Here is a 12,314-nt window from a genome sequence, read left to right on the forward strand (position 1 = left end):
GACCCGGGGATTTATCTACCTTAATACATTTTTAAGACGCACAATGCCTATTTTTTTTTTTTAAGTAGCAACTTGACTTAGAAATTTGACACTCACTTCCCTGAGATCATCCTCTACCCATTCCTTCTCTTTGGTGAATACCGATACAAAGTTTTCATTTAGGTCCTTAGCTACCGCTTCTGGCTCCACACAGATTCCCTCCTTTGTCCTCGTGTGGACCAACCCTTCCCTTATATTTAAAAAAAGCCTTGAGATTCTCCTTAATCCTGTTTGTTAATGACTTTTCTTGACCCCTTTTAGCCCTTCTGATTCCCTGTTTAAGTTCTTTCCTACTTTCTTTATACTTCAAGGGCTCCATCAGTTCCCATCCTCCAAGACGTTGTGTATGCTTCCATCTTTTTTTGACCAAGGTCATATCCCTGATCATCCAGGTTCACAACTTGCCATACCTATCCTTCATTCTCGCAGGAATGGGCCGCTCCTGAACTCATATCAATTGCTGTTTGAAATAGTCCCAAATGGCTGTGGATTTACCCTCAAACAGCCACCTCCAATCAAATTTCTCCAGTTTCTGCCTAATATTATTGTAGTTCGCTTTCCCCCAGTTTAACACTTTCACCCAGGGACAGTTGGTGTCCCTATCCATGAGTATCTTAAAACTCACGATATTATGGTCACTATTCCCAAAATGCTCCCCCACTGAAACTTCACTCACCTAGCCAGGGTCACTTCCCAAAACCAGGTCCAGTATAACCCCTTCCCTGGTTGGACTGTTTACACACCGTGTCAAGAAACCGTCCTGAATGGTCTTTACAAATTCTGCCCCATCCATGCCCCTGGCACAAAGTGAATCCCAGTCAGTACAGGGGAAGGTAAAATTACCCAGCACAACAACCTTGCTGTTTTCACATCTTTCTAAAATCTGTCTACATATTGTCTCCTCTCCTCTATCTCCTGCTGATTGTTGGGAGGCCTGTAGTGTACCCCCAGCATTGTGATTTCATCTTTCTTATTCCTGAATTCTACCCATACTGCCTCGCTGCACGCGTCCTGCGATGTATCCTCTCTCAGTACAGCTGTGAAATACTCCTCTGCCAGTAACCCTTTCATATCCCTTTCTATCACATCTGAAACATCCAAATCCTGGGACATTTCAGCTGCCAGTCCTGACCCTCTTTCAGCCAAAATTCTATCATCATTAATAATGTCATAGTTCCAAATACTAACCAGAGCTGAGTTCATCTATCTTGCCTATTGTACTTCTCGCATTGAGTTCTGTCTACAGACCTCTGTTTTGCTGGAGACACATTGAGGATTTGTTAAAGACACCTTCAGTTTACAGGTGATGAAAAGAGAAGGGAAAGCTTTCCCCCTTCCTCCCTGCCCCATGGTGAAAAACATAAATGTTTAGAGAATTGGCAATCCTTAAACATGATACACAAAGTTTGCATGCACTACAGTTAACCATTAGCAAGGCAAAACATATCCTTCAAGGAATTCTACCACTGTATAGGGTGTTTCTGATAGCATGCTTCTGAAGAACATTTCTTGCCTTAGTTTAGGGTCAGTTAAAGTTAATGGGCTTTATTTCTGTAGTGAGGGTTGTACTATGCAGAAAAATGAATTGGAATGTGCCGGTGCTCTAACATTTTGAAGAATAAGAGAAGATCTTATGAACAAGTGAGATTTTTGAGACAACCAATAGAATAGGAGTGAGAAATTTCTCTAGCCAGGGCTAGCGTAGCCGTATGTGGCATAATGTCAAAAGGAGTTGGCCAAATTGGAATGGAAAAAAATGAAATTTCACAGGAGTTTATGATTCCTTAAAATATTTTCATCCAGTGGGATATAAATGCTCAGTTGCTGGCTATATTTGTGGATCTGAGAACTCTACAGACTCTTAAAACATTGAGATATGAGCATCAGGCAAGAAAGTGGAGTTGACGTCAAGAAACAATGGTGGAGCAGAGACTGTATGCTTTCCTGATGCTCGTATCTCATGTGATCAACAACCCCAAGTGATAACCTTGTGAATTGATGTTTAGTTTGGGTTCTGTCTGAGCCAGTCAGCTCCAGAACACACTCAATCCAGGCATAATCAGCACTGGAGCACAGCCAAAGGAGAGACCAGAGTAGCTGGCTTGCCATCAGTGGTACTGGACAACAGTTGGGAACTTCAACAGATCCACCAGTAAAGGAAGAACCCATATCTGCTCCCGAGCTCCCTCAGCATTCAGACATCCGTTGTTGTAAAAGTTCATCATGAAAATGTATGTTTTTTCACTTAACTTCAGAGTTATGACCTCTGTTCATATCTGTTAATGAAATGGCCCATGTTTTTTTACAGCAAGACTGTGCCACTTGGAATACATGCATTCAGAAAACATTTCTGTCATAATTCACAGATAGTGACAATGAATAATGGCTGAAACATCTTCCTCCACCTCACGGCCACTGCTCACTGTTAATTTACTGTTGGTACATTGCAGATCAGAATATTCTGCAGCAAGACACGAGATCTGAACCTAAAACATCTTCACTTCCACTTGGCAAAGTGTGATGTAATACTTGCCACTGCTCTGAATAAACATTTGAAATTCAACAGTACCAAATTCAAAGTAGTTTGCTTAATTAATGTTGACAATAGATTTGAAGTTACTTTCATCTATCCCATTTGTACAGTTTTCACATTGCATTTATTACAGCGAACACTGTGATGACTCAAACTTATTTGGTCAGAACTTCTCAGTGCCATAAGAGACCAGGAGTAACAAGATAATCGCCACATTAGCCACTCATGCACTGACTTAAACAGAGGGATGGCCAAGGGAACTCGTGTAAATGGATAACTTTCCAAGAGCAATTATGAGTTTCATAGACAGACAACCATCTCTCCCCCCCCCCCCCCCACCTCTTTAATTGTCATGAATCTATGATTCTAATGGCCATTTTGGAAGAGGTGAAATGAAATGTCTCAATTTAGTTGGACAGGTTATATCTGAGAAATACTGGATTCTGTAATGTAATGATGGGATTTGTTAACAATAGAAATTCTCAAATTTGGATTCAGCAGAGCTTTTGATTAGATGCAACGAAAGTAATTAGTCCACAGAGTAAGTAGGCATAGACTAAGACCCATACCTCTGAATCCAGTTGCACATTGGTAATCAGGAAAAGCAAAAGCTGATTATGAATGGAGCTGAATCAACATAATGGTGAGACAATATTACAGGCCAAATGAAAGTATTGGGCTATGCTGTTAAATGTATGTGGATGAGATGAAACTGAAAGCAGAAACAAAACTGTCTGATGATATCCTGAGTCTATGCTGCAGGTATGTGTTTTTGTGAATTGTAAATATTTTGGCATGTTCTTGAATACTAAAGCCGAAATTTTGTTTGAGGCATAATGAAGTCATCTTATTTAAACAGCAATTAAATGTCATTTCAGCCACCAGTACTCGCAATGGCTTGAATTCTCCAGTCTGGGCAGCATACCCATAAATGTCCTAGAATACACCTCCTCTCATCCATCTTCCTGCAAAAATGCCATCCCTTATTCCCAATTCCTTTGCCTCTGCCGCATCTCTCCTGTGATGAGGCATTCCACGCCCTGACATCCCCAGATGTCTTCGTTTTTCAAGGACCGCAACTTCCCCTCCACAGTGGCGGAAAACGCCCTTGACCGTGTCTCTTGTATTTCCCACAACCCATCCCTCACACCCCCTCCCCACAATAACTACCAAAACAGAATTCCCCTTGTCCTCACGTACCACCGCACTAACCTCTGGATCCAACGCATCATCCTCGGACACTTCTGCCACCTGCAATCTGACCCCACTACCAAAGACATTTTTCCCCTCCCCACCCTTTTCTGCTTTCCGGAGGGACCACTCTCTCCGTGACTCCCTTGTCCGCTCCACACTCCCCTCCAGCCCCACCACACCCGGCACTTTTCCCTGCAACCGCAGGAAGTGCTACACCTGCCCCTACACCACCTCCCTCACCCCCATCCCAGGCCCCAAAAAGACTTTCCACATCAAACAGGTGTTCACCTACACATCTGCTAATGTGGTATACTGCATCCGCTGTACCCGTTGTGGCCTCTACATCGGGGAAACCGAGCGGAGGCTTGGGTACCGCTTTGTGGAACACCTACGCTCGGTTCGCAATAAACAACTGCACCTCCCAGTCACGAACCATTTCAACTCCCCCTCCCACTCCTTGGATGACATGTCCATCCTGGGCTTCCTGCAGTGCCACAACGATGCCACCCGAAGGTTGCAGGAACAGCACCTCATTTCGCTTGGGAGCCCTGCAGCCCAATGGTATCAATGTGGACTTCACAAGCTTCAAAATGTCCCGTCCCCCTACCGCATCCCAAAACCAGCCCAGCTCGTCCCTGCCTCTCTAACCTGTCCTTCCTCCCACCTACCCCCTCCTCCCACCTCAAGCCGCACCCCCATCTCCTACCTACTAACCTCATCCCGCCCCCTTGACCTGTCCGTCCTCCCTGGACTGACCTATCCCCATCCTAACTCCCCACCTGCACTCACCTTTACTGGCTCCACACCCGCCTCTTTGACCTGTCTGTCTCCTCTCCACCTATCTTCTCCTTTATCCATCTTCTATCTGCCTCCCCCTCTCCCTATTTATTTCAGAATCCCCTTCCCCTCCCCCATTTCTGAAGAAGGTTCTCTGCCCAAAACGTCAGCTTTCCTGGTCCTCTGCTGCTTCGCCTGCTCTGTTCATCCAGCTTTACACCTTGTTATCCCATAAATGTCCTGTCTGGTACACTCTCATTCTTTCTGTGATGTGAGCAGTGTACACAGTATTAACCCACACAAATAGACTGTCCTTTGAAGAAGGTTAACATGGGAAGGAAAAATGGCCAATCTGTATTAGCTAAAGCAAACAGAGACTGCTGGAGAAACTCAGCAAGTCTGATAGCACCTCTGGAGGGAGAAACTGTTAACATTTCAGTCCCATATGACTGTTCAGAGTTTGTTCCAAATTTCCAGCATCTGCAGTATTTTGTCTTTATTCATGAGTTAGCTTCAGGTTATGGAGCGAGCCAGTGGGCTTGTATCCAGAGTGTTCTGGAAAACATGAAAATGCATGATTTGCCTAATATGAAATAATGAACAGTGAGATCTCCAAGTATACAAGAAACTATCATGCAGAATTTTATTCCAACTAGCTTTAAGTTGGAAGAAAAATCAGGTAAAACATCTGCAATCAAATGGCAGCGAGGGCGTGGAATACCTAGCATGAGATGCCTGTAGATGAAGAATCTGTTTAAAGGAAGATAAATGCTATGTGGAAGGAAAGGTTAGGAAATTTCGATTAAAGGTAAAATAGCTAAGCCAACAAACTAGCAAAGCAAGTTTTTAGAGTAGCTTGGTTTCCTGTAGCTGTAGGTTTTATAACACAAACTAGATCCAACCTTGCTGTGCGTTGGTTGCCCACCCACTAATTGCTCCAATTTATTGATTTTTCTTGATGAAATGAGCCTTTCTTCCCAGAAACAAAGTATCTGATTAATTTTCACTGCAGAGAGGTGATACTAAGCAAGGTCGGCCTTCTGCTAGCCCGGGGGTTGACTCTAATGCTGAATGTCATTATGATGTGTGTAGTGGGCTTCTCCAATTCTTAACGAAATGTGCTGGGGAAACTCATATTGGTTTCCTTTTTTTCTCACCATTTTAAGTATTAATCTCGATGCAAAGTCCCTTTGTCTAGTTTGCGCTCCTGCGGTTTAGGGGGGAAGAATAAAAAATATATGCACTGTGCCAAGGCTGTAGATACGAAAATTACTTGAACCTTGAGAGCAAATAATCGGCTGTCTTTGTTTGCTTGTCTGTATCGGAGCCAGACTTTCTGTAAAGTGCGTGGGAAACTCGTAGCTTGACATTTTGACCAGTTTGTGTGTTAAATAATAACCTTAACATCGCTACAAAAAAAACATTCATTTCTGCATGTGACATTACTGACTGTAGCTACTGGTACAAGGTATAATCTGGCACACCAGCTACACACAGAGCCATTTTGTGAGCCAGTAAGTGGAAACCAACATCGCAGTAGTAGCTGAAAATCTCCAAAGTAAAAGATGTGTTTTCTGACAACGGCCTTCAGTTCTCCTCTTCACCACCAGAGGTCACTGGTCCCTTACTATCAGAAACAATATTGACCCATTACTACAGGGAAGTGGGCACTTGAATCAAGTGTGTTATCTTTTTCTAAACTAAAAGTACTTATAACTTGTTCATTGCATGTCTACTGCATGTTGCATTCACAATGACTATAAGTTGTACTTTGACAAGATTGTGTGTCTTTTTTTAAAAGTATACACCAGGTTTGCTGTCCCATGTTTTTCCCGTTCCTCACTGATCACTTGCCTTCTGCTGGGAACAGTGTCCAGGTGAATTAGTTCAGTAAGGCTGTAGCACAGGCGTTAAACTAATTTGAGGAGAAGGATTACAGTGCAATAGACGTGGCAGCTATTTGAATAACGATATCCAGGGTGGGACAGTGTACAAATGTAGAAAACCGCTCCAAATAGGGTTAAAGCAGGAAAGAGTGAAGACTTGGGAGTTCTTCAATATATGTAGTATTTGGAGTAAAATAAATGAATGAACACCACAAACAGGTTAATGGTACGATTGTACAACCATTATGAAGACATAGTTACAAGAAAGTCAAAGCTGAGGACTAAATATTCAGGGGTATGTGACTATTTGAAAGGAAGGAAGGAAAGGGTGGTGGGGTAGCATTGTTAATACAGGATAGAATAAGTACAATAGCAAGAAATGATCTGGATCAGAAGATGTAGAACGCATATAAATAAGAAATAAGAAGGGTAGGAGTAGTCTATTGGCCCCCTAAAAGCAAACAGAGAATACCTCAAAATAGCAGGTTGTTTTTTTTTAAATGATGTATATTAATCATGCGTAACTTTAATCTTGATGTAGATTGGAAAAAAGTAAATTAGCAAAGGTAGACATGAGCAAGAATTCATACTGAGACAGTTACCTAGAAAAATTTTTTCATTCATTTGTGGGATGTGGGCATCGCTGGCTGAGCCAACATTTATTGCACATCACTAGTCCTGCGTGAGAAGGTGGGGGTGAGCTGCCGCCTTGAACCACTGCAGTCCATGTGTAGGTTGACCCACAATGTCCCTTAGGGAGGGAATTCCCAGAGTTTGACCCAGTGGCAGTGAATGAACAGCGATACATTTCCAAATCAGGATGGTGAGTGGCTTGGAGGAGAACCTGCAGGAAGTGGTGTTCCTGTGTATCTGCTGTCCTTATCCTCCTAGATGGAAGTGGTTGTGAGTTTGGAAGGTTTTGCCTCAGGGTCTTTGGTGAATTTCTGCAGTGCATCTTGTAGATGGAGTACACACTGCTGTTACTGAGCATCGGTGGTGGAAGGAGTCTGCTTTGTCCTGGATAGCCATAGAGTTGTACAGCATGGAAACAGACTGTTCAGTCCAACTCATCCATCCCGACCAGATACCCTTCATAAATCTCATCCCATTTGCTAGAATTTAGCCCATATCCCTCTTAAACCCTTCCTACCATCTAGATGCCTTTTTAAATATTGTAATTGTACCAGCCTCCACCACTTCCTCTGGCAGCTCATTCCATACACGCACCACCCTCTGTGTGAAAAAGTTACCCCTTAGGCCCCTTTTATATCTTTCCCCTCTCACCTTAAACCTATGCCCTCCAGTTTTGGACTCCTCCATCCTGGGGAAAAGGCCTTGCCAATTACCTTTATCCATGCCCCTCATGATTTTATAAACCTCTATAAGGTCACCCCTCCGCTTCTGATGCTCCAGGGAAAATAGCCCAGCTCCATTTAGCTCCAACCCTGGCAATATCCTCATTAATCTTTTCTGAACCCTTTCTAGTTTCACCACATCCCTCCTGTGTCAAGCTTCTTGAGTGTTGTTGGGGCTGCACTTGTTCAGTTAAGTGGGGAGTATTCCATCACACTCCTGACTTGTGCCTTGTAGATGGTGGACAGGCTTTGGGGAGTTAGGAGGTGAGTTACTCACCACAGTATTCCCAGCTTCTGGCCTGCTCTTGTAGCCACTGTGTTAATGTGGTGAGTCCAGTTGAGTTTTTCGTCCATGGTAACCTCCAGGACATTGATAGTGGGGGATTCAGTGATGGTAACACTATTGAATGTCAAGAGGTGGTGGTTAGATTGTCTCTTATTGGTGATGGTCATAGCCTGGCATTTGTGTGGCGTGAATGTCACTTGCCACTTGTCAGCCCAAGCCTGGCTGTTGTCCCGATCCTGTTGCACGTGAACATGGGCTATTTCAGTATCTGAGGAGTCGCGAATGGTGCTGAACATTGTGCAATTATTGGCAAATATCCCCACTTTTGACCTTATGGAGGAAAAGTTTCTTTGTTCATTCACAGGATGAGGGTGTTGCTTTTAGGCAGCATTTATTGCCCCTCCCTAATTGTCCAGAGGGCAGTTAAGAGTGAACCACATTGCTGTGGGTCTGGAGTCACATGTAGGCCAGACCAGGTGAGGATGGCAGATTCCTTTCCCTGAAGGATATTAGTGAGCCTTACTAATGCTGTGGGTTAGTTCTATACTCACTGGAGTTTAGAAGAATGAGAGGTGACTTCATTGAATTGTACAGGATTTTTAGGCATTGATGTGGGACGGTTTTGCAAAATAAGGGGTTACCATTTTAAAACTGACGAGGAAACTTTTTTTTTCTATGGCGGACTGACGGTGGTTACAGAATCTCTAAATATTTTCAAGGTGGAGGTAGATTCTTCATTAGCGAGGGAAAGAAAGATTATTGGACTATCTGTTGAGGTTAAGATCATGGCTGATCTGATTTTATTGAATGGTGGAGCAGACTCAAAGGGCTGAGTGGCCTACTGTTCCTTGTTTGTATGTTGTTTCCTTTTGTAGAAGGTTTTCACCCAAAGGCAGTATCCTCAAAGTAAGGAGTCACCTATTTAAGAAAGAAGAGAAAGGTGAGGATTAACCTTTCCAGATTGTCAGTCATTGTGGAGTTCTTTACTATTGAGGGCTGCTGTGGCTGGATTATTAAACTATACTTATTGAGATTGATTCCCTCACTGATTAAAAATCAAAGTTTATGGGGAAAAGGCAGGAACATGGAGTTGAGGATTATCAAGTAACCTCTGATCTCATTGAAAGGTGGAGCAGACATGATGGGCTGAATGGCATCCTTGTGCTCCTGTACCTTATGGTCTTATAAATTAGAAAGTCTGGAGAGCTTCCCCCTGACTTCATCAACATACCTTTCAAACACATTAGATTGACTCATCAAGAGCAAAGATGGCAGACGCTTGGGAACACTGCATATGCCTGGATGCTATGGGTAATTTCCCATGGCTAATCCACCTAACCTGCACCCCCTTCGACTGTGAGAGGAAATGGGATCACCTGGAGGAAACCCACGCAGCTACAGGGAGATTGTCTGTGTGGAGTTTGCATAGTCACCCAAGGGTAGAATCAAACTTGCCACTGTGTGGCAGTAGTGTTAGTCGCTGCCTTCATTATCTGGTTTGGGGCTGTATTGCTGTCCTGCGCTGGGGCTGGGTCAAACAGTATCTGACCCCCTCATTGTTACAGCAGTGTGGCTGAACCTACACTGTTAGACTACAGCAATTCAAAAGTGGATCGTAACCTTCAAATCACCACCTGATTCACCTAATTTCCAGATTCTTCAGGTCTTTCAAATTATTCATCAAGCTATCAAAATAAACAAACCTTAAACTGTTACAATAAAGAGGGAGTCATTCAAAAGCCACTTCAAAGGCAATTACTCCATTATATGGTCACAAAACTGTCAAGGCAAAAGACACTTGAATAAGTTCATGGATAAGAAATGGGAATAGTTTCGTTTAAGAACTGGGTTGGCATCCACTGCCTGGACCAAAGAATCATATTGCATAGAAACTGATCCTATCACTCTATACTCCTTTTAAAAACCACTTCTAAAACAATAAATTAAGCAGTCATAAAACTGCCAAGATAAATGCATTCACAATTCTCTAAACAACCCTAATGTATTCATTAGTGGGTTGGGGCTCAGTCAAGAATTCACAATTGAATGCTCATGCACAGCTGTATAAACAAAGCTTCCAGAGCTGAATACATTAAAACTTTGACGTTAGTAAAGTACATCAGCCAAAACACAAGCAAAATGCTACTGATACTGAAAATCTAAAATTAAGCCAAGATGAATGCTGTAATGTGAGATAAAGCAAATGAATGATTTTAACCAACGTCTTTTCATCAAAACTTCAGCAATCTGTTTATATTTAAAACCAGCTGAACAGATGACTGAGTATCAATCAAAGAGCACAGCCATCTGTTGAGTTTTAAATGCAGAGAAACAGATGTTTGAGCTGTCATTCAATTTTTAAAAATAAATTGCAGGGAATGACTAGTACAGATTATTCTGAATATCTGTTATTCGGTTCGGAGCAGCATGATATCCAATGCAAGATGTATTGTAATGCATCTGAGAATTTTTTCTTTTTCATAGCAATGCTAATCAATTTGATGTTGTTACTTTTTATGAACAAAGTTCTATCATCCTTGATCTGTTGAAATGTCTCATATCAGAATGTATTGAAATATGATAAGTTAAAGTTGTCAACACCTTTTGGACCTTGTATTGTTTGGATTATTAAACATCATAAAAATCCAATAGTTGCATCCTATGTTGTCTCTGGTTAAACTTATAATTATTTTAGCTTAATTTATCTCATCGATCTCATTGAATGGTGGAACAGCCTCGAGAGACTGAATAGCCTACACCTATATTCAATAAGCTGCTCGTGTCTACCTATTACCAAATGTCATAGTGAGCCTGACACGCTTGGTACTTCACCACAGTCGAACTGAGGCCAGGATGAAAGATGTGTGTGAACATACAGCAACAACATGTACAGCCCACATTTCAAGTAGCCAGATAGCTAGGAGCACAGTCTCACTGCGTGACTAAAATGGAGTAGTAGTGACAGAAGTTGTCAAAGTGTTCAGCCAGTGGATGGGTTTGGATGGTATTTACTGAGGGATAATTTTATCCACCTCAGTGCCTACCACAAAGACTGGTGCTTGTCGAGTGCAGGTTGGAAAAGTAGGGCACGGTGTTGTGTTGTGTCGTCCCTCCTCCTATGAGGAAGCTCTGTACTTGGACAGTCTCACCAAAATTACTTTGGGAAACTAACCATTAGCGAGCAGGCAAGCTGCGCTTTAATTGAAAGGTTCTGATGACTCACACCGTGCACAATAGATAGCTGAGAATATTTATAAAACTGTAATTTAATTAAGAAATTCAGATTAAAATTAAGGGGAGTAATGAATACGTGAGTGTTTTTGGAGTGTTGTGCAGTAATTTTTATTGTGTATGCTGTGTAAATACTGCTTCTCAGTCTAGTGATTATGAGCCTGGATGGAAAAGCCCAACACCCACTTTAACAAATCATGAAAGATGTATTTGAGAATATCTGATACTTTGTGGGCCATGAAATTACTGGCTTTTGTAAAAGCCAACTGTATCATTATTGATCTTGTAAAAGGGACTGGCCACATCTCTCTAGTTTCTTTGACTAGTGAACTCCAGCCTTACCCAGTGGACAATAAGAGCTGAGCTTTTTCAATAACATCTCTCGAATCCCAGAACGAAAAGGGCAGTAAGCGCAGGGCAGCACCACTTGCAAGTTCCTTTCCAAGTCTCACAACATTTCAACTGCAAATTATAGTTGTTCCTTCACTGCTGCTGGGTCCAAACCCTGAAAACTTCCTCCCTAATGTCACTCTGCAGCATCTAACAGGATGGCTCTCAAGGCAACAGCTCACCATGACTTTCTCAATGACAATTCAAAATGGACATGAAATACAGGCCTTGACCGAAGCATTCCCCCACCCTGATCAAACAGGAACAAAATGAATACTGCCTTGTCAACGTTACCCACATCCTAAAGATTAAACAAAAATGACTGAGATAAGGCTATCTCCTCTCAACCTAAATTTTCTCATCAATAAAACTACCTGTGGGCGTGCTGTGGAGTTTAAGGAAGTGGTTGTGCCGCCATAGGGATTATTCCTGGAAAAACAGGTTCTGTAGGATCTTCAGAGCCTGAGTGATTCTTGTGGTTGATGCGCAATGAACTGCACACTGAGAATTATGAAATCTGTCACTTAATAGCAGGAAAATTGGAGTCACGCACCATGGAAAAGGCCCTTCAGCCCAACTTGTCCACGCTGTCCTAAACTGAACTAGTCCCATTTGTCTGCATT

This window comes from Rhincodon typus, chromosome 13, assembly GCF_021869965.1.
Source record: "Rhincodon typus isolate 14 chromosome 13, sRhiTyp1.1, whole genome shotgun sequence".
NCBI classification, from domain to species: domain Eukaryota; kingdom Metazoa; phylum Chordata; class Chondrichthyes; order Orectolobiformes; family Rhincodontidae; genus Rhincodon; species Rhincodon typus.